The sequence below is a fragment of the Schistocerca cancellata genome, chromosome 4 (genome assembly GCF_023864275.1).
Source record: "Schistocerca cancellata isolate TAMUIC-IGC-003103 chromosome 4, iqSchCanc2.1, whole genome shotgun sequence".
Lineage (NCBI taxonomy): Eukaryota > Metazoa > Arthropoda > Insecta > Orthoptera > Acrididae > Schistocerca > Schistocerca cancellata.
The window spans coordinates 929,414,686-929,439,009 of NC_064629.1; positions in this window are offsets into that span (position 1 = coordinate 929,414,686).

Below are 24,324 nucleotides of genomic sequence, written 5' to 3' on the forward strand. Positions count from 1 at the left end.
TGGGTGACTGGAAGTAATGGATTAATTTAGCTTGTAGCGGGTGGTTAGGTACAAAGAAGTATTCTGGCCAGCCAGCCAGCTAGGTGGCTAGTACGTTCTTGCTGCAGGAGCGGGGACAAGTCGCAGCGTCAGACATCATAGTGCTCTCTGGATAGCTGAACAGTATGCATTGGGCTGTCTCCGCAATTGTGTGTGTCACATGTATTCTCTGCAGAAATGGTTCAGATGGCTCTGAGCATTATGGGACTTAACATCTGTGTCCATCAGTCCCCTATAACTTAGAACTACTTATACCTAACTAACCTAAGGACATCACACACATCCATGCCCGAGGCAGGATTCAAACCAGTCGCGCGGTTCCGGTCTGAGCGCCTAGAACCGCTCGGCCACCGCGGCCGGCTGATTCAGTATCAGTCATTGCCAAGTGTTGTCACTGGACATATTGAGAACGTCCAGATTCCTACCGTTCCAGCCATCCCCCTGCCATGTTGTGGAGGTACACTCTGGCGATGGCACTGGCAGTGTACAAAGGGATGGGCGCGCTGCGTGTGGACATCTGGGGGTCGAGTAGGCTGCATTTGCAAGAGTTTTCAGCGGTCTCAGGCATCTAGCCGTGACAACTGCGGGGATTATAGTCCAGTGCTTCTAAATACATTGCAGGGCACTCTGTGTTGTAATGGTGTTTGTTGTTGTTACTATACTATCACACAGTAGACCCTTTCCCCCTCCTTCTTCATAGCTGAGAAAACAAATTTAGAAATTCTATAGTGCTTGATAAAATGCGCTTAGCAGATCTGTAGTGATCAGGAATTCCACTACTGTGGCAGTATAAATTCTTGTCGAAATTCGAAATTCCAACTATCATTTTACACAGCACCGCTTCCAGTTGTAACCTCCCTCTCACTTATCGACCTTAATGAGAGTGAAAAATTAAACCGCGTGTACCTAATGGAAATTTGGGAAAAGCAATCGTCACCGAAGTCAATCTGTCGGTAAAGAGGGAGGAAAGGGTTACATCTAAATGAAAGGAAAAATGCAAATGAAACTGGTGGAAATTAATTTTGAAAAGGGGTAAAGTTAATAAACAAAGTAAATGTGCGGCTGTTACGTTAACAATTAACTAGCAGTAATTAGATGTTTGAGATTTGGGGGAAATTACGGTCGCCAGTCCTAAGGACAATTACTATAGTAACTGAAAAAGAAAGGTTATTACACATATAATTAGCACTAGAAGCATGGCAACTGAAGGTTGACACGTGTAGTGTGAAAACTGAAAGTTTGTCAGAAGTAATAAATTTCGCTACACTCTGACTTAATTTAGCAAAAGAATTAATAAAATCGGAAAATCGAAAGTTAATTTAGTGACTGAAGTTAATAGTGAGCTTTCTTTCTGAAGCACATCGAAATTCAGTAAAATACGGTTAGTCTTGGACTACCTGAACAATCATTTCAAAAGCTACTAGAATCTACGCAATTTAGAAATAAGAGATTTAACTTTGAACTTGAATTAAATGATTCTGAACAATTAACAATAGTAAAATTTAGTACGTACCAAGCTGAGCTGCAGTCACAGGTAAGCTAAAATACGGTAACAAAACTCGCACTCTTAATTTGTGCTTGTGTAATCTAAATATTGTAGTCAGCTATGAATACCTTAACTGAACTTTGAAATTAAAGCAGTGAAATCGAATGATGCTGGCGTTTGAATTTCAACGACACTCGGGTTCATTCCGGAAAAGGAAGGGACCCTGCTTGGTAATGCAATTGGGACAATGAGCAACAAACGTTCATGCTAAGTTGCTGTAATTTTGTGATGCAACAATTTTAAAAGTTTGAAAAGCTGAGGTCTGCCATACAGTTCTAAAACTTTACGTGCTTCCAGTCTTCCTTGTTGGTTGATTGAAGGTTTGAAGCTGTCGATCGAGGAGGTGGCGACAGTCACTCATTGTCGGCCGTCGCTGTTGCAGAAGCTGGATGTTGGCGCGCCCTCTTCTCGACACGGTCACCAGACGAAACGGGCTCTTGATGTGCGCCAGCTAATGCTTCCCGCATGTCAGAAACTATCATCGCAAGTCGAGCGCAATTACATGCTGCCAAACCCCGAAAGCGCGGCAACTCGCGGGAGCTTCACACAACACACCTGCTCCACTGCACCACCCCAGCCAGACTTCCTCTCTGCCCGCGCTCCACGCGACAGAGTTAACACTACCAAAGATCCTCAGCACTTTGGTTCTCCACATGACCTATCGATGTATTCGTTCGATAGCATAGTTTTCCCTAGGCCAGACCCAGCTTATAAATACAAATAATATTCACAAAAGAAACCAATTATACATCAACATAAATGCATATATATACAAATAGTAAAACAATTACAATATACGAAGAGACAGAAATGTTATATCTTCAGGTAACAAAATAAGGGAAAAAATTATAGCACAATAGATGGAAATAGGAGGATATGCATTTCCGGCGTTACACAGTCAAGACGTGAAATCCCAACTTGGTCAGTTTATGGTTTCCAATAGTGGTACCAAGAGCACGTACATCAGTCCAATCACTCCGCAGATTGTTTAAGGACACGGCATGCAAATAAGCTGAAATCTGAAATTCTCAGCTACCTCCGACGTGATGGACCTCCTGCTGAATCACCTAATTGTGCCATTATCCGGCAACAAAAGGCAAGGGGAAAAAATGCAGAAGCGTTTGAAACTGGGCAGTTGTGGGATCGAGTCTCGCCACATATACCAGTCCTAGTATCCACCAATAAGATGCAAGGAAAAACTACCTGCAAACAAAGGCTAGTGGTTTAATCAATTAGTCAATCAATCCGATAGAGCGAGGAAATATTTCCAAGACTACCACATCTGGGGATTTGCCAGGTATCCACTACCTTGTTCAGGACAAAGGAATGGTTACTGTGGTACATCGCACATGCTCGCTGGTCATGAAGTAACCACTAGAGAGAGAGAGAGAGAGAGAGAGAGAGAGAAAGAGGGAGAGAGACAGAGAGAGAGAGGGACAGAGAGAGATAATATGAGAATATGTTTTGAAAGGAATTTCCCAGGTATCAATATCAAACAGTCGCCATCACCTGTATGAAAGAGTTGTTGCCGCCTGATAATTTGTCTGACTGGTGGTAACCGGAGGGGTGAAGGGGAGGAGAGGAGGAGGGAAGAGGGGTGTGGGGTTGCTTCTGCCAGCATCCTCTGCTGGTGGTATTGAGAATTAACTCACGTTTCAGCACAGCAGGGCGATCACATAGAGCAGCTACTTCCACTGACCTGGTATGAAGGTGTGTATGCAGGCGCTGCAGCCAGAAGTAGCCACCTGACACTGCAGCAAACAAAGGAGACCGTGGTTGTGAGGGTAATGAACACAGTATTCTGAGACACTATGGGCTGCTGGTTTGGCAGGTCGGTCAGAATTCTCCCAAACAGTGACACGCGACAGGATATGGCTGCGTGACAGAGAGAGGAGGGGGGGGGGGGCATATGTTTAGACAGGAATGTCTCCGGTATTTCGCCACGTAATGCTTTGTTCGGGGACTAGTGCAACTTCCGGTCTGCACAGGCGGCCGAGAGCAGCTGTAGTGCGGTCTCTTGGACACCAGCGCACGGTAAGCAGGCACGCAATGCCCTGCGGTAGGAGCAAAATGTTTTTAACAGTTTAACTACGTGTGGTGAGTTACGTTGACGTCAATTTCGTGATGGTATTCCTTGTGCGATCAGAAAAAATCCATCTATTTAATTACTTCTTTTCGATGTATTTTACAAGTTCTGCATCTTCCAATACAGCAGAGAATGATAGGCAAAGAGATCCAACCCCTGCGAATTGAATTTTATAAATAAACACTGCTGGTGAATCCTGTGGATGCCTTGGGCAGATGGAGGGAATATTTTGAAGAGTTGCTCAATGTAGGTGAAAATGCGATCAGTAATGTTTCAGATTTCGAGGTAGAATGGGATAGGAATGATGATGGAAATAGGATCACATTTGAGGAAGTGGAAAAAATGGTCAATAGATTGCAGTGCAATAAAGCGGCTGGGGTGGATGAAATTAAGTCGGAACTCATCAAATACAGTGGAATGTCAGATCTTAAATGGCTACACAGGATAATTGAATTGGCCTGGGAGTCGGGACAGGTTCCACCAGACTGGACAAAAGCAGTAATCACACCAATCTTTAAACATGGAAACAGAAAAGATTGTAACAACTACAGAGGTATCTCTTTAATCAGCGTTGTGGGTAAAATCTTCGCAGGTATTGTTGAAAGGAAAGTGCGAGTATTAGTTGAGGACCAATTGGATGAAAATCAGTGTGGGTTTAGGCCTCTTAGAGGTTGTCAGGACCAGATCTTTAGCTTACGGCAAATAATGGAAAAGTGTTATGAGTGGAACAGGGAATTGTATCTATGCTTTATAGATCTAGAAAAGGCATATGACCGGGTTCCTAGGAGGAAGTTATTGTCTGTTCTACAAGATTATGGAATAGGAGGCAAACTTTTGCAAGCAATTAAAGGTCTTTACATGGATAGTCAGGCAGCAGTTAGAGTTGACGGTAAATTGAGTTCATGGTTCAGAGTAGTTTCAGGGGTAAGACAAGGCTGCAACCTGTCTCCACTGTTGTTCATATTATTTATGGATCATATGTTGAGCCGGCCGAAGTGGCCGTGCGGTTAAACGCGCTGCAGTCTGGGACCGCAAGACCGCTACGGTCGCAGGTTCGAATCCTGCCTCGGGCATGGATGTTTGTGATGTCCTTAGGTTAGTTAGGTTTAACTAGTTCTAAGTTCTAGGGGATTAATGACCTCAGCAGTTGAGTCCCATAGTGCTCAGAGCCATTTGAACCATTTGAAATCATATGTTGAAAACAATAGACTGGCTGGGTGAGATTAAGATATGTGAACACAAAATAAGCAGTCTTGCATATGCGGATGACTTAGTTGTGATGGCAGATTCGATTGAAAGTTTGCAGAGTAATATTTCAGAGCTAGATCAGAAATGTAAGGACTATGGTATGAAGATTAGCATCTACAAAACGAAAGTAATGTCGGTGGGAAATAAATATAAACGGATTGAGTGCCAAATAGGAGGAACAAAGTTAGAACAGGTGGACGGTTTCAAGTACTTAGGATGCATATTCTCACAGGATGGCAACATAGTGAAAGAACTGGAAGCGAGGTGTAGCAAAGCTAATGCAGTGAGTGCTCAGCTACGATCTACTCTCTTCTGCAAGAAGGAAGTCAGTACCAAGACTAAGTTATCTGTGCACCGATCAATCTTTCGACCAACTTTGTTGTATGGGAGCGAAAGCTGGGTGGTTCAGGTTACCTTATCAACAAGGTTGAGGTTACGGATGTGAAAGTAGCTAGGATGATTGCAGGTACTAGTAGATGGAAACAATGGCAGGAGGGTGTCCACAATGAGGAAATCAAAGAAAAACTGGGAATGAACTCTATAGATGTAGCAGTCAGGGCGAACAGGCTTAGATGGTGGGGTCATGTTACACGCATGGGAGAAGCAAGGTTACCCAAGAGACTCATGGATTCAGCAGTAGAGGGTAGGAGGAGTCGGGGCAGACCGAGGAGAAGGTACCTGGATTCGGTTAAGAATGATTTTGAAGTAATAGGTTTAACATCAGAAGAGGCACCAATGTTAGCACTGAGTAGGGGATCATGGAGGAACTGTATAAGGGGGGCTATGCTCCAGACTGAACGCTGAAAGGCATAATCAGTCTTAAATGATGATGATGATGATGATGATGATGAAATAAACAGTATATCCTGAATATCCTGTAATGAGATTTCTCCTCTCCATCACAGACTGAGTCCTTTTCCCGCCAGTTTCCAGGTGGGGGAGGGGATGGGGGGATGGGAGGGCTGAGGGGATGTCCCAGGAGGGGAATGGTTAATAAATTTACCAGTTTAATTAATTGGTCGATTAATTTGATATCAGAGGTGTGCTTGTGTCAGTGGGGGTAGTTCCCAGAGGGGTGGGGAAGACGAGCAGGAGGGGGAGGGGTGACGATATCTCAGAAGGGTAGATTACCTCCAGGGGTCATAAATCAAACCCAGGGAGTCATAAAGAACCTAGCAGAACAGTGGGTTATGGGGAGGGGGTCAAAAGTAAGTGAAGACTGCCGTTGAATGTATGCACCCCACACTAACAAATAATCTCAGAACACAAGTTATCCTATTAGTCATCCCTATAACATCATGTACTTTTCGAACACATTAATTTTCCGACTATACTTTTGCTGTTATTGATGTGACCATAAAATTGTAACACAATAAGAGCAATATGCAGATGAAGCAAGGCAAAATCCCCAAAACCAAATACACACACATAGGTTACATAAACTGTTTACCCATGGAACAGTTTCAGAACTTATAACAGTTATGAACTTGCGAAGCAGTGAGTTCGTCAAGCACAAAACGTGTGTGGCATGGCGCAGAGAGTAACAAAATTAATCATTCAATTCTGATCACAGATTCGAACTCCGATTAAAATTCCGAGTGAACTGATACCTAGCTCAGACCAGTCGATTAATTAATTAACAATTCATCAAACTTAATCACCGAATTGATAGTACTAAATTAATTTTCCCCAGTCGACAGATACTACCGAGGTATTGTCTACATAGAGGACCATCGGTTGGAGGTGGTGGGCCAAATTTAACTTTCCCCATATAATTAACATAAAAACGCCCAAGATGCTGAAATCTATCTCGGTTTTCCTTCAATTATTTCGAATCGTCTTTGAAGCCACGCGGTGGTGGAGGCATACGCGTTTCTCCAGCGTTCTGAGAATTCGCGCCAGTTGAAGTCAGCCAACTGGAGCACCGGAACTGTGCCAGTCCGGGCGGCAGAAACGATCCCACCTCTCACCTCTGTTAGGGTGGCTACAAGGAGGTACACCGTGGCTCGTCGGCCGAGTCTTTAAATAACCAGGACAGCAGCTCTCCAGCCCATTCCGTAGAAGTTTCTAAGGGCTTCAATGTACGGCATTTACCGCCATTTTACGGCTAGTGCATCCCGTAACCTTGGGAATAGCCTAAGTTAGTCATCCGCGAACTACTCGTGATGTTTAGAGTAACGAAGCACATTACAATTACAATGGCTGCGACAGTACTACAGCTAAGTCTGCGCCGCAAGACACGGGAGCTGCAGATCGACGGAAGCTGTTTTGGCCGACCCATGCTGTTATAGTGATTCCCATTATTTCATTTCTGTACTCTCTCTGGGAGATGCTCTTTATTCTGAAGACGCTTTTGTTGTGCCAACTTGTGTACTTCCCACTTTTCCTACGGCAAGTCTATTGATCGCCAGTGGCTACATTCTGAGAGTGATTATTTCTGGAAAGCTACCTCTCATTTATGTACTCATTTTAATGTATGTTTCTCCATATCATCCCGACCATCATTATCTGTAGCTTCCCTATTGCCCCTTTTGTAAACTAGTTCCTTACTAGGCGATGAATCATCTGCTTTAACGATCGAAGTCCAGTGCGTGGGACAGAAGATCTGCAGGTAAGTGATCCGCTAGGGAACAATTTTAGTCGGTGCTTTTTTGCTAATCTGCTACAGTTACATCAACCAACACCCAAAGGCTACAAACGACTCTGAAGTTTTAAAATTATACTTGTCAATGAAGTTACTTTACAACATAAATTTTTAATATGGAGGTCTATAACATTACTCAGCTTTAATAAAAAGGAAACTTGCACTGAAATGTCTCTTGAATGCTTTATAAACCCTCCTACTGAACACTAATCTTATGTTTTATCCCCGTCTTTTAAAACTTCACATCTAGTACAAAACTAAGGTACGAAATGAGGACGTGAGAAAACAATCAATCTCAGGTTGCATGTAATAGGATAATAATAGGCTTCACACAAATAATATAATTCAGGTACATTATACACAGTCAATAACAGCAGAATCTGATCCATACGATTATATAACTTGTATATACTATACCTGTAGGAATAAACTTTTCCGTCGGATAATTCCTATACTTGGATTCCTCATTTAACTTTTCTTAACACAAAAATTAATTTTAATCATTATACATCCACACAGCACTTAGGACTAGTTACAAATCTCCTGTTTAATTTCCAAATAAATAATCTTATCAAAATTTAATCAGAAAATACAATCGATAAGAATTTATTTTGTGTGTGAAGCATACATGTGGCACCAAGTTGGATGGATTACTTGCGACATGAGGCACATTATCTCAGCTAATGCACATTGCTAGAAAGTAACAAGCACTTATTTCCCGAATATTTTGGACAACGATACTTTTTTGGTCTAATGCACTGACATTTATGCTTCTGTTTTGACTCTACAGGAGCACTGCATCAAATGCTCTAATTTAGTGGTATATCCACTGATAACTATGAAGTTCTGTTTCGATAACTCAAAAATGTTTATTTCCACGCATGCACAATACATTTCCATTGCTTCTTTGCGACAATGGCAATTGCAGGGAACTGAATCAGGGACAGTATTTCGTGCAATTTTTACAGGACGCAATGTCATTTATTTGGAACGAACTCAGTACGGAGAGAACTTCGCCGACCACAGTCAATGATCTTCAAGACAAACTGCTCCCAAGGGCGTTCCACCAGGCCAATTTCATCGAGCAACGGCGCGAAAATGCGCGATTGCGTGACGAATTCAACCAAGCTACCTTGCCAGGCACGGAACGAGAGAGGAAACAGAAGCAGAAAATGTTAAATTAAGAGATGTTACGAGTTTCGTACACAACTACGGTTAAAATGAATTCAAATCAATGAAGTCATCCCTCGTCGGGCCATATCGCGACCAGATCTGTGCAGAAGACAAAATGCATTGTGATCTACGAAACGGAATCGCAGACAGACTACAACAAATTTACTGAGAAAGTTAGTGACGTAAATATGGACTAACCAAGAAGAAACGACCTTAGTTGCGATGTATTCTGTTTCCGACTGTATGACTGAGCGAGGTGGCGTAGTGGTTTGGCTTTATTTAGTTTTACGGCACAAAAACAACTAAGGTCATACCAGCCCATGTCAGAACCGTATAACACTAAGAAGAAAAAGAAGTTAAAAGCGGTTACACATGAAGCCCAATCGACGGAAGGAAAGACAGCTAAAAACAGGAACTTCCTTGTCGAGAAAGGTCCATAAAATACGTCATAAAGACAACGAAGGTCCTCAGCTAAAGATTAGGTGTCCTTCGCCATATTGCTATGGCGGATCAAAAGTAAAACGGGCGTCGTTCGCTAAAGCGGCCGATAACTTAGACGGTGAAAGTAGAACGTAAGTGGTTAAAGAAAGGGCAGTCGGTCAGGAAATGGCGAACCGTCAAAGGATGATGACAATTAGCACAAAGTTGCTGGGGATCACCACTCGATAAATGGCGGTGGCTAAAACGACAGTGCCCAATACGCAACTGAGTGAAAATAGTCTCCTCACGGCGAGAGGAGATCGGCCAAGCCAGTGGGAGAGGTTCAGTTCCCCGGATCCTGTTCCTGTGGAGGGAACCAGAGGTGATGCCATAGGGGCAGACGGCAACGCAGAGATCAGCGGAAGGAATGGGCGGACGGGGGTAGGAGGAGAGCAGCCTCGGCAGCTACGTCAGCAGCCTCGTTTGCTGTCAGGCAGACGTGACCAGTGACCCACGTAAACATCACAGTGGCTCCGTTAAGAACGAGCAGGTAGAAGCTTACTCGCACCTTTTGTACTGAGGGAGGGACTGTGTATAGCAAACAGAGGCATTGAAGAGCACATAGAGTCGTAGCAAAAACACAATTGAAAAACCTGTATCGCCGGCTGTACTGCGTGGCCTGGTACAGGGCAAACATCTCCTCTGTATTAACTGAGTAGTGTTCTAGAAGCCGATACTGAAAATCGTCGGTGCCAATGACGAAGGCACACCCGACACCACGGTCAGTCCGAGACCCATCAGTGTACACAAAGGTACTATCCGTCTGGAATAGTGTCCTTAGGAACCAAATGATGTCGTTGCGACTCTGAGCAGGAGGTGGTGGCGGTCGTGTGGTTAGCGTTCAAGCTACGTAATCAGTGCGTCGCGACATCGAGTCCCGTGTATTTTTTTTAAATTTATATTTTTTAAACTACTCATATTATTTCGTACAAATTACATTTGAAAACTAGTATGATAAAAAGATACGTGTCTTTGCATGAACTACTATTGAAATTCCGGTGTTATTCCGCTGTTTACTAGTTTTTATTATTACAACGAATATTATGTGGCATATTTCTATAGGCAAGTTAAGAATTTATCAAGTATCTTCAGAGTTTTTTTTACATATTTGGTTGACAATGAAATAGAAATTGCTTCTCGTGAAGATGCTATTAAAATACATTCAACCGTACATCGCCAGTTTTCAGCACCGATATTTACAAAAATGTTGCGTTACGCATGGTTTACATCCAAATTGTTGGCAGGAAGATAAATTTTTCAAAAGGTGAATCAGTTTTGTTTTTCGGTACAAGGGAAACTCCTCGTCGCACTCCCCTCAGATTTATTGGTAAGATGGGCCATCGGATAGCCCGATAACTGAACACAGATCAAGCACGAAAACAGGAAGAAGGAGTATTGAACTGTGAAAAAAGAAGCAAAGTCGAAACACTGAACGGTCCAAGCTCAACATATGCATCATCGAGCGAGTTTCTCAGTCGTGGTGTTATGGTTATGTGGTTACGGCGTTGAATTGCGAAGTCCGTGTTCGAAGCTCCGTCGTGCCCCCAATTTCTTTTCACACCATTATGAATTGCCCTTCCGCTCACTGACGTGTCTGTTCGCTGTATTCAAATCTACAGGGTGTTTCAAAAATGACCGGTATATTTGAAACGGCAATACAAACTAAACGAGCAGCGATAGAAATACACCGTTTGTTGCAATATGCTTGGGACAACAGTACGTTTTCAGGCAGACAAACTTTCGAAATTACAGTAGTTGCAATTGTCAACAACAGATGGCGCTGCGGTCTGGGAAACTCTATAGTACGATATTTTCCACATATCCACCATGCGTAGCAATAATATGGCGTAGTCTCTGAATGAAATTACCCGAAACCTTTGACAACGTGTCTGGCGGAATGGCTTCACATGCAGATGAGATGTCCTGCTTCAGCTGTTCAATTGTTTCTGGATTCTGGCGGTACACCTGGTCTTTCAAGTGTCCCCACAGAAAGAAGTCACAGGGGTTCATGTCTGGCGAATAGGGAGGCCAATCCACGCCGCCTCCTGTATGTTTCGGATAGCCCAAAGCAATCACACGATCATCGAAATATTCATTCAGGAAATTAAAGACGTCGGCCGTGCGATGTGGCCGGGCACCATCTTGCATAAACCACGAGGTGTTCGCAGTGTCGTCTAAGGCAGTTTGTACCGCCACAAATTCACGAAGAATGTCCAGATAACGTGATGCAGTAATCGTTTCGGATCTGAAAAATGGGCCAATGATTCCTTTGGAAGAAATGGCGGCCCAGACCAGTACTTTTTGAGGATGCAGGGACGATGGGACTGCAACATGGGGCTTTTCGGTTCCCGATATGCGCCAGTTCTGTTTATTGACGAGGCTGTCCAGGTAAAAATAAGCTTCGTCAGTAAACCAAATGCTGCCCACATGCATATCGCCGTCATCAGTCCTGTGCACTATATCGTTAGCGAATGTCTCTTGTGCAGCAATGGTAGCGGCGCTGAGGGGTTGCCGCGTTTGAATTTTGTATGGATAGAGGTGTAAACTCTGGCGCATGAGACGATACGTGGACGTTGGCGTCATTTGGACCGCAGCTGCAACACGGCGAACGGAAACCCGAGGCCGCTGTCGGATCACCTGCTGCACTAGCTGCGCATTGCCCTCTGTGGTTGCCGTACGCGGTCGCCCTACCTTTCCAGCACGTTCATCCGTCACGTTCCCAGTCCGTTGAAATTTTTCAAACAGATCCTTTATTGTTTCGCTTTTCGGTCCTTTGGTTACATTAAACCTCCGTTGAAAAATTCGTCTTGTTGCAACAACACTGTGTTCTAGGCGGTGGAATTCCAACACCAGAAAAATCGTCTGTTCAAAGGAATAAACCATGTTTTCTACAGCACACTTGCACGTTGTGAACAGCACACACTTACAGCAGAAAGACGACGTACAGAATGGCGCACCCACAGACTGCATTGTCTTCTATATCTTTCACATCACTTGCAGCGCCATCTGTTGTTGAAAATTGTAACTACTGTAATTTCGAAAGTTTGTCCGCCTGAAAATGTACTGTTGTCCCAAGCATATTGCAACAAACGGTGTATTTCTATCGCTGCTCGTTTAGTTTTTATTGCCGTTTCAAATATACCGGTCATTTTTGAAACACCTTGTATGTCTGTGTCATGGTGCAATGTCCGTTTGCCGTAGCGAGGTGCATGGAAGGGACCTCCAGACGTACATACCTCCTATTTGTTCTACACAAGTACCACATGTTATGACTCTTGCGTTCCGTTTTGACTCTTGTATTCCTTTGTTGCAACATAGTTCACATGCGTTTATTTGTTGTTTTCATTTCTGTGAGATGTCTACGCGGCGTCTCGTCTGCTCTGACTATTCGTCACATTTACTTGCGACGGTGCTATATTCTTACCACATGACCCATATTCTATAAGCAATATAAAGTATGACAATTGCCAAAACTACACAAGGAGAATAGACACGGCAATGATCGGACGGAAAGTTCATAATTTTGTAAAAAGAAAAAAAGGAGATAGAGAAGGGAGATTTTAACACGGATTTCCCGCTTTATAGTCCACCATTGTGACCACACAACCACATCACGTCCTTAAGATGCGCTCGATGTTGTACATCTTACACTTGGATATTTACTGCTTCTACTTTGCTTCTTTTTTCACAGTTCGGTACACCTCTTTCCCGTTTTCATGCTTGATCTATGTTCGGTTTTTGACGGGCTATCCTCTGGCGCATCTTATCAAGAAATCTGGGGGGTGGGGGGGCATGAGGAGTTTGCCTTGTTAGAAGCTCGGGCGTGAGGGAAAATTGTATTCAGGCGATGTAGTAAATGCCATTTTAATTTACGTTTTCCATCTCTATCTGAAAAATATCATCCTGCAACTTGTAATATCGAAAGCACACCCGACGATTAACCATACATTACCCTCATATTCTGGGATATTGTGACTCATCGTATTACTGAATAAAGCTATTTACACCTTTATTTATCGGTGTTTGACTTGTACTTTCCAAGCCTGTCCCTCGTCCTCCAAACCTATATCTGCAGATCGAAACGTCCAGGTGCAAAGCAATTCTCGGTACCTTGCCGAGCTGCAGGAATAAGGGATTTCGGAAACCACGACAGGCATACATTTTCAGTAAAGAGTTATGCATTCCGTCGTTTACTTGTCGATAATTATAAATATAAAATGTGGTGTGATGATGAAAATTAGCAAACAACCAAATAACATTGGAAATTAAATAGAAATTCGTGCAAATACAAGTTTCTTTTCATCATATTACCTTTGAAACTGGAACGGCGTAATGTCATCGCCGGCACGCCAGTCGGGAACGACAGAAGAGAAGGCTGTGACGAGAGGTCAGCCAATCGCACGCTGGCCGACCTCCCTCCAGGACGACAACGCTACAGCAGCGGCCTCTACGTGAAGAAGACATAAGCGCCGCGCCCGAGTGGTGGCAGCCACTTCGATAGCAGCTTCAACGTCAGCCGACGCGTCTTAGCCTCTCTACGTAGCACAGTTAGAGATCAGCAGTCACTGCAGTTCAGTTGACAGACTTTTGTTAGAAGAACACTGCCACCCAGAGCCACCTGTCCGCCGTCCCTGTCCCTGTACATGTCCTCCGTGCTCGCTACTTTTAGATTCCCACTGGAGGTCGAACAAAAATGCGCATCTGCACCGAAGCTTGTGGATTAATTGCCCATCGAGGTGAATCAGTTATACGGATGCGCGGTGTCTGTTCTTTCGGACATGCCCGAACGCAAATCTGCGTCTGCACTGGAGGTAGCGGATTAACTGCCCATTGAGACGAATCAATTATATGAATGTGTGGTGTCGATTCTTACGGACATTCGTATTACTGATTCGCTTCGATGGACAATTAATCCACAATCTTCATCGTGGATGCACATTTGCGTTCGGGCATGTCCGAAAGAACAGGCGCCACGCATCCATATAACTAATTCACCTCGATGGGCAATTAATCCACAATTTTCGGTGCAGATGCGCATTTTTGTTCGACCTCCACCGGGAATCTAAAATTAGCTAGCACAGAGGACACGGACGGCGACTGTGGGTAGCTGGTGCTAGATGGGAGTGTGGGTCAGCCAGCAAGCGCACCGAGATACACCACGCATTTGCGATGAACAGCCGGCCGGTGTGGCCGTGCGGCTTAGACGCTTCAGTCTGGAGCCGCGTGACTGCTACGGTCGCAGGTTCGAATCGTGCCTCGGGCATGGATGTGTGTGATGTCCTTAGGTTTAATTAGTTCTAAGTTCTAGGCGACTGATGACCTCAGAAGTTAAGTCGCATAGTGCTGAGAACCATTTGAACCATTTTTTGCGATGAACACTGTGTACGGGGGGAGGGGGGGGGGGGCGCAATGGTTAACGCAACTGCCTAGTCAGAAGGAGATACTGAGTTCGAATCCTGGTCTAGCACAAAGTTTCACTCGTCGCTAATTCCGCATAAAGTCCCGATGCCGCTGATATCATTAGTTCCTTTCCTTTCTCCTTCCTCCACTTTCAATTGCATAATATGTATCACAGCTGCTGATTCTGGGTGGTGTCTATTCTTCCGACATCTCCGAAAGTACAGATATCACAGATTCATACAACAGCTTCCACAAGATCACCGCCATCTTGGGCACAGGATCGCAACGCTCCAGTACACCACTGACGATTAAATCTTCTATTGCAGTTTTCTCGAAATCTCCTGAATGGTGCACCTTATTACTTGCACATTATGGTGTACTACTAATAGCGAAGTAAATCAGTGAGACAGTTCACTTACTTATGTATTTCCTATGGTAAAAGTGAAAAGAAAAAGCTATTAACAATAAGAAATGACATAGTCGAACCGGTAACTCGTAGTCGATTTGCTATCGAAGTGGCTGTTCCGTTGTCAATAGCGGCCGAGCGCAGGCGGCAGAAGCGGCACGACTGCGAGGGCTAGACGCAGCGCCGGCTGCAACAGTCGCTGCCAGAGAGCTTACCACCCCCGTCAGATACCTCTTATCGTCCCCAGGATTCGGACGTACAGCACTTATAAAGACCCTTTTCCTTAATGAAATGTTATTTGTGACAAATTGGAAGAATTAACGACAAGGAACTAGGGTTCGTTGCGCAAAACAACATATACTTTTACTCAATCTCACGTTGACTCAGTGTCAATCGGATATCTCGATACAAATCTCGGGGAGTATTTACAACTCGAAAACGGACAGAAGGGGCTTGTGAGCCGTTCAGCACTTGTATCGGCATACGAGCTTCTAGGCGCTGTAAATGACACTGGAATAGCTGTTCCAATTTTTATTTTTTTAAATTACACTGGTCGTTCCGAAAGTAAGTTTCGCTGTTGTCTGATGCTCGGAGAAGTGGCGGTAGCGGATTGATTTTGGCATAGTTGTGCTGCTCGGATCGGTACGATTCCTACAGTGCTGCGGAAAGTTTATTGAACTGTTTTCTGCGCCGTAACTGTATCAAAATGGCTACTGTAATCGAAAATCGCATCGCCTGTGAATTGTGCGCTATAAATGATTATCATTGTACCAAAAATGTGATAGCTATACACATTCAAAGTGATAGTGCGGTTTGTTTTGAGAAGTTCTGACGAAAGTCTTTGATGAAGAAATAAGTGGACGACCATCTATCGTGAAGCATGAACTTATTGCAAACATTAATGATAGAATTAGAAAAAATCGTCAGTTCACATTTACTAAATGATCAGTTAGTTTCGCTCAGATATCACTGAAAGTGTTGTACGAACTTGCGAGGTCCCAGAGCTGCAAGACTGACAAGGGAATGGTCAGACTTGTCATGCCGAAACATGTATTTTTTTTTTAGCACTGTTATTTAACTGTGCAAAAGGTGCGTATGCAAAATTTTAGCTGCTGACATGAACTGGAAGTCACCTAAAAAAAATCACGAACATGGCTGTGTTTCCTGCTTGGCGCTTGTAGTGACGGCTGGCCACCCCTGGAAATGGCGAGTCGCGGGCGTTGTGCGCATGGTCGGGAAGTGCGGCCGTCTTATCGCGGCGTTCACTAAAAGGAATATCGCTGCACGGTTTTGGTGGAGAGGGGAAAAGAATATTCGTTTCTGTGGCATGCACGTCCTTTTAATTTCTGGTATGTATTTCGAAACATACCGTCCTGAAACTGGTTAGAGATGTGAAAGATGTTCTGTACATGTTCAGCTATATATTCAGCAAGCCACTTTACGGTGAACATTCAATCTCCCCTCACAGGTGATGGCGAACCCTGTAAATGTTTTGCTGCTTACCATGGAGATATACCACAGACGCCAAATGAAGCAATCAACAGAAAACACGAGTGAAGACTATGTGTTGTGCGACATGGTTGTTAAACTTCTAGACCAGCATGGCGCAGACGTGTGACTAAAAACAACTGAAACACTCGATATTGCAGACTGTGAATCTACAGACGGCGAAGACACCGACGAAAGTTGCACTCATGAAGACTCTTCGAGTGATAGTGCCACGTACCATCATCAGTTACCTCCGAAAGTAACACTAGCAACTACAATTGCCTTATCAGACAAAGAAAAAGCTGTGACGTATTGGTTGAACGAAAGTGGTGAGAAACGCCTACGTGTCAGTACTGTTCAAAATAAGTATCGCTTTGTCCGTTCTATACGTGAATTGTATAGACGGAAAAAGGAAGTCGCTGGACGACGTAAGAGTCGACTGGAAATTGCGACGGAGATAAATGCGCGACTTTTTGAGCTATTTACCGATGCCAGACAACAGTCACTTAGTGTCAGCGATACAACTTTGCGTGATTGGGCGTTAGAGATTGCCAACGCGATAGGCAATGAAGAATTTACAGCTTCTCAAAGTTGGATTAGTCGCTTCAAAAGATCACATAAAATTGTGGCATGAAAAATAACAAAATTTGTATCGAGAAACAGGTCGGACAATGAAGCGACACAAATCGAAATGATAGAAGCTTTACTTTCGAATGCAAAAAATAAGATCGCTAGTATTAGTGAATCGTACGTGCACAATGCAGATCAGTCAGGTTTTCAAAAAGAAATGCGTGCGAAAAGAACACTGTCATTCAAAGGGGAAAAACATATTGAGACGATTGCGCAGTCCACGACTGCACTCACCCATTCATACACTATAATGGCCATAATTAGTCTGGATGGCTCATTGCTGCCTAAACTATACGTGTGTCTTCAAGAACCAACTGGACGTTTTGGACCACGTGTCAAAAGAACAATGTTCTACGCAAACAATCTTGTGGCAGACGCATCGAAGTCTAGAAAAATGGGAAATGAAAACGTTACACTTTTCATGCGTCATGCTTTTCTTCCGTTCTGCGGGAACAAATCTCTTCTCCTTCTAGATTCGTGGTCAGGTCATAAAAGGTCTGATTCATTAAAAGCTGTACTTCGAACCCACACTGACAAAGAAGTAGAGATACTTCAGATTCCACCCGGCACGACGAACGTAATTCAACCTTTAGACAGAGAATGTATCCGTCAGTGGAAGGCATTTTACAGAAAACTAACAGAGAAAATTATTGTGTCCAGATCACTGCAATTTCCTGTCTATCACCGTGACAATATTCTCAAGCTGCAATCAGTAGTACATTATCAATTTTCCTCCTCACGGTTTCAGAATTTGATTAAATATGCGTGGCACTCCTCGAAATATACTGATACTAGGCGTGATTCATTCCTAACACCAGCCCAGTTTTATCTACGGACATCTAACAACGTCTGTGATTCGCAGGGCTGTCATATGTCGTCTTTGCTTGTATGTTCTTGGTGCACAAAAAACCTATGTTTTGAATATTGTATCAATATTTCGCATTTTTGCGGTAATTACAAGAAATAAAATTTGGACGTTTTCTAAACCGTATATTTATTTGTGTCTATTTTATAGCTATTTGGAAAGAATGTTGTAGATAAAATATCAGCCATATTTGCCAACGAATGTTTAAATATCATACGATCGCTTTCACTGGGGGAATCAGCTCTCTCACAGCTGTGGCAAGAGAGCGGCGCGTAGCTAACGCCACCTTGTCCCTAGATGGCGTTGGTATAACGTAGCGATAGAGGTCAGGGTTGTACAAGAGGCAGTTATAAGCGCGGAAACCATGCGACAATAATGTCTTACTTCCTAAAATTGTTTAAAGCCTTCCAGGTCATGTCAGCAGCTAAAATTCTGCATACACACTTCTTGCAACGTTAACTCGCAGTGGTAAAAAAAGCAACACAGGTTTCGACATGACAATTCTGACCATTCCCTTGTGAGATGAACTCAAAAGGAAGAACGCGGGAGCCACATTAAGCTTTCTGATGCGGCACAATATAGGAGACGAATTTCTCAACCACGTTGTGATAGAGGATGAAATCTTCGTTGCATATGACAATGTTAAGTCAAAAAGAAAAAAAATGGAGTGGGGCCACACTAGTCTTTAAAATGCCACAAAGTGCCTCCCAACAACGTATAGACTGAAGCCATCTGTGTGGTAACTGTAAAAAGCGGGTTCAGTATGAACTCACCTTTTGACGTGGATAGTCCAGTTGTGACTACGAGCATATACAGGTGTTTTTAATGTTTTAACTTACATTTACTGATACGTATTTTGTCATTTTAAAGCTTTTGTAATTGTATATTTAATAAGCGATGCGTGTTACCTTATTGTAACTGGTTCTTCACAGTGAAGACGACCACACAGTGACCAAAATCTAGATATGCAAAAAGCATCATCTGCGACTAATTGCTATACCCGTTACTACATGAAATGAATACAGTCACTGGGCACAACTATGTCCCTATGGAATCAAATCTGAAACACCTAATATTTTCTGCACGAAACATGACGATCTTTATTTCTTTCTTTGTCAGAAAGAGAGTACTTTTCGTTGATATTATGGAAATAAGCACTACAACAAACTCCGAAGTTTATTAGAAAAATCTAAAGACGCTCATAAGTACCACCCAGAAGAAAAGGCTTGGAATGCTGAATTCTGCCCTTTTTTCCCCCTCGATAACGCAAGGCCACATACTGCCACACAAACATAAACGTTGCTCAACAGTTTCAACCAGACCTGTTTGATCATCCTCATACAGCGTTGTTTTGTCAGTGATTTTCTCCTGTTTCCTAAGATGAAAAAACAGCTGTTTCAAGATGACGATGAGTCAAATGAGAGCGTCGTAACACGTCTTAGCTCACAGGTGCGAGAATTCATTCCTCGATATGACAAGTGCCTTAATGTAGGAGGTGATTGAAGAGGCACAAAAAACTAATTTTTTTATAAATTAAACATTGTACTTCATGCTATCGTTTATGCAGGTTCAGTAAGGGTCTAATGGTTACTTTGTAGGCACATAAGCAAGAAGCACATTATTTCCTTTACTCAGCATTAGAAAATTGATTTACGAAAAAAAATGGATTTATCCCCTTCTTGCACGGAGGTCTTCAATTATGTATAAGTAGCTGACAGTTTTAGTTTTATGTTGTATACACCTTGTAAGGGTGTTGCAGGATAGGTTACACAGAAATAACTGTCATGAAAAATATTCAATACGTCGCATCGTTTCCGATTTAGGCGATCAGGCCGTTGTGCGTGCAATTTCAAGTGACCCACCAGAGACGGTGTCGCCAAAGATGTCCGTTTGATTTCCTCAAACCGAACAAGAGAGCCATACAGAAATTGGACATTTGATTGTAGTGAGGATGGAACCCGAGCCAAAGGCCGAGCAGTCTCATGAGCTATCTACGCTGTCAGAACAACTGACACTAACTGTATCTGGCAGGTCGCTCGAATTTGAGCGTGCAACCGACTGATTGGTTATCTTCAGTGGTAATTAAGTCATAAATGGTGCAACGAATCGAATTCTTTTCTTAATAATTATTTCTCAGCGCATCCTGTCTTAAAGCACCCGAACAAACTTTTCAGACTGTTTCTGACCACCCGGTATAACACTTCTTAATATACTGGCGTTTCCTTACAAGTTAACGCAACGTACTTTCCGAACAGCCGTCTTTATATGGCTTCCTTCGTTCACGGAATAAATTCAAATGAATGCAGGGCTATTTCGTCCTCTGTCAGCTCCCCCCCCCCCCACCCCCTCCCCAATCGCCCTCATCCAATCTGAGCTGTTATGACGTATACAACGAGCGCAATATCGTCAGAACGTTAAAAGTATAGTTCTCTTGAAGTTATCAACACTGTGATGGACGTTGAGTCTTATGTAGCGTCATCAGTTTGAAGCAAGTGATACGTGGAACGTCAGCTAAATACGTATTTGACCCGGGTTTGAGTACGGTCTCATTCTTGTGGAGTGATTTGACCTGGATTACTTAAATATTCGATCGTGAGATTATCAAGATGTAGATGTTTAGAAATTGAACTTGGTGTTCACATTTCACAAGCATGGCTTATGTTATTCCATTTACTTCCATACATGAAGAAAAAATAAAAAAAGTACTGTGTGTCAAATGTGATACACTGTTGCAAACAGAGAATATACAATTGATCTTAGAATACGTGTAAAACGTACAAAATTGATGTCTGTGCTTAGTGTAACACGAGCTGAAACGTTTCTTCTGCTCGTCCCTACAGAGATCTTAACGTCACGCGAAATCTCACTCTCGACCACGGTTGACATTACGCTCACTTGGCGAGAGAGATAAAACAGATTAATGAGAAAACATTAGTTAGTGGCCCCGTATCAATTTACTACACTCCAGCACTTAAAAATTTGTGTTAATAAGTCCCCGCGAGACAGGGTTAAACTTAATAATTTCTCCAAAGACGAAACGGTATAACAGACAAAATGTGATATGTAAGTGATCACACAAAAACACCACACTTCAAGTTTCCATACAAACGAATGTAATTTACAGGCTTCAGTTGGACCTTACCAAATCCGTCTCTGTTATAATGATTATTTGACGTTGTCAGCTGTATTGGTGGTGATCTCAAAAATCTGTTAAAAATTCTGGGTCTTACTTCGCTATACCATGTTATATAATATTCAGCATAAACGTTCACTTGGAGTTTTCTTGTGGTCATGTCAGACTGAGGTCATCATCATCATCATCATCATCATCATCATTTAAGACTGATTATGCCTTTCAACGTTAAGTCTGGAGTCTCACTTATACAATTCATCCATGATTCCCTATTCAGTGCTAACATTGGTGCCTCTTCTGATGTTAAGCCTATTACTTCAAAATCATTCTTAACCGAATCCAGGTGCCTTCTTCTTGGTCTACCCCGACTCCTCCTACCCTCTACTGCTGAACCCATGAGTCTCTTGGGTAACCTTGCTTCTCCCATGCGTGTAACATGACCCCACCATCTAAGCCTGTTCGCCCTGACTGCTACATCTATAGAGTTCATTCCCAGTTTTTCTTTGATTTCCTCATTGTGGACACCCTCCTGCCATTGTTCCCATCTACTAGTACCTGCAATCATCCTAGCTACTTTCACATCCGTAACCTCAACCTTACTGATAAGGTAACCTGAATCCACCCAGCTTTCGCTCCCATACAACAAAGTTGGTCGAAAGATTGAAAGGTGCACAGATAACTTAGTCTTGGTATTGACTTCCTTCTTGCGGATGAGAGTAGATCGTAGCTGAGCGCTCACTGCATTAGCTTTGCTACACCTCGCTTCCAGTTCTTTCACTATGTTGCCATCCTGTGAGAATATGCATCCTAAGTACTTGAAACCGTCCACCTATTCTAACTTTGTTCCTCCTATTTGGCACTCAATCCGTTTATATCTCTTTCCCAGTGATATTACTTACGTTTTGGACATGCTAATCTTCATACCATAGTCCTTACATTTCTGATCTAGCTCGGAAATATTACTTTGCAAACTTTCAATCGAATCTGCCATCACAACTAAGTCATCCGCATATGCGAGACGGCTTATTTTGTGTTCACATATCTTAATCTCACCCAGCCAGTCTATTGTTTTCAACATATGATCCATAAATAATATGAACAACAGTGGAGACAGGTTGCAGCCTTGTCTTACCCCTGAAACTACTCTGAACCATGAACTCAATTTACCGTCAACTCTAACTGCTGCCTGACTATCTATGTAAAGACCTTTAATTGCTTGCAAAAGTTTACCTCCTATTCCATAATCTCGTAGAACAGACAATAACTTCCTCCTAGCAACCCCTTTGATATGCCTTTCTAGATCAATAAGCATAGATACAATTCCCTGTTCCACTCGTAACACCTCTCCATTTCCAGAATGAGATTTTCACTCTGCAGCGGAATGTGCGCTGATATGAAACTTCCTGGCAGATTAAAACTGTGTGCACGACCGAGACTCGAACTCGGGACCTTTGCCTTTCGCGGGCAAGTGCTCTACCATCTGAGCTACCGAAGCACGACTCACGCCCGCTCCTCACAGCTTTACTTCTGCCAGTATCTCGTCTCCTACCTTCCAAACTTTACAGAAGCTCTCCTGCGAACCTTGCAGAACTAGCACTCCTGAAAGAAATGATACTGCGGAGACATGGCTTAGCCACAGCCTGGGGGATGTTTCCAGAATGAGATTTTCACTCTGCAGCGGAGTGTGCGCTGTATGAAACTTCCTGGCAGATTAAAACTGTGTGCCCGCCCGAGACTCGAACTCGGGACCTTTGCCTTTCGCGGGCAAGTGCTCTACCATCTGAGCTACCGAAGCACGACTCACGCCCCATCCTCACAGCTTTCGAGTTCGAATCCAAGACATTCTTTAGCCACTTCTAGTACTGTGTCCCTGTACCTTGTCCATTCCTTTTCCAATGACTGTAATTGACTACATTCAACTAACTGGTACCTTTCTGAGATCGCTGTTATGTACTTGTGCCTGATTTCCTTATCCTGAAGTTTCCCCACTCTTATCCTCCTACATATGGACCTGACCTCCTGCACTTTCGGCCTCACAATCCCAATTTCACTGCAGATTAAATAGTGATCAGTGTCATCAAAGAATTTCCTGAATACACGTGTGTCCCTCACAGCCTTCCTGAATTCCTGATCTGTTATTATATAGTCAATGACAGATCTGGTTACCCTGCCTTCCCAAGTATACCGGTGAATGTTCTTATGTTTAAAAAAGGAGTTTGTGATTACTAAGCCCATACTGGCACAGAAATCCAAGAGTTGTTTCCCGTTCCTATTGGCCTTCATATCCTCTCCAAATTTACCCATAAGCCTTTCATACCCTTCTGTTCAATTTCCAATCCTGGCATTAAAACTACCCATGAGCAGAACACTGTCCTTGTCCTTTACTCTAACAACTACATCACTGAGTGCGTCATAAAAACTATCCATCTTATCTCGATCTGTCCCTTCACAATGCGAATATACTGACACAATCCTAATTTTCTTGCTAGACACTGTCAAATCTATCCACATCAGTCGTTCGTTTACATACCTTATTGCAACTACGCTAGGTTCCATTTCTTTCCTTATGTAAAGCCCTACACCCCATTGTGCTATTCCTGCTTTGGCTCCTGACAGGTAGACCTTGTATTCTCCCACTTCCTCTTCTTTCTCACCCCTTACCCGAATGTCACTAACAACTAAAACGTCCAGCCCCATCTTACTTGCAGGTAGTATTTGCCGTCTGAGCACAAAGGTGACTACGACTCAGAATATGTCCGAGATGCCCAGCCTTATTCCAAAGTAACTGGTATCCCGACTGTCAGGACTGCTTACTTGGCCACTCATACGTTGCCCGTGGTTCATGAACTAGGACATGACAACAGGAACCCACACCAAGAACCACTGAGGTATCGTAAATAAATGTTGTAATAATATAATGCACGTTAATCACAAATACCATTTGTCATAGGGCCAAGGGACAGTTGTTATTAATTATGTATACTGTGTATTGTCACATACAGTCCTAGGGGATACTGGATGCTCACCCAGCAAGTGTTTAGTTATATCATTGTTAAAATCTAGAACTCCAGCTATACATTATTTACAGAAAGACGCACATTATGCATTGGACCATAACCTACACCTTGGGCTGAGTATTGTATTTTCCTAGTGTGCCACTATGTATAATCTAGACCTCAGGCTAAG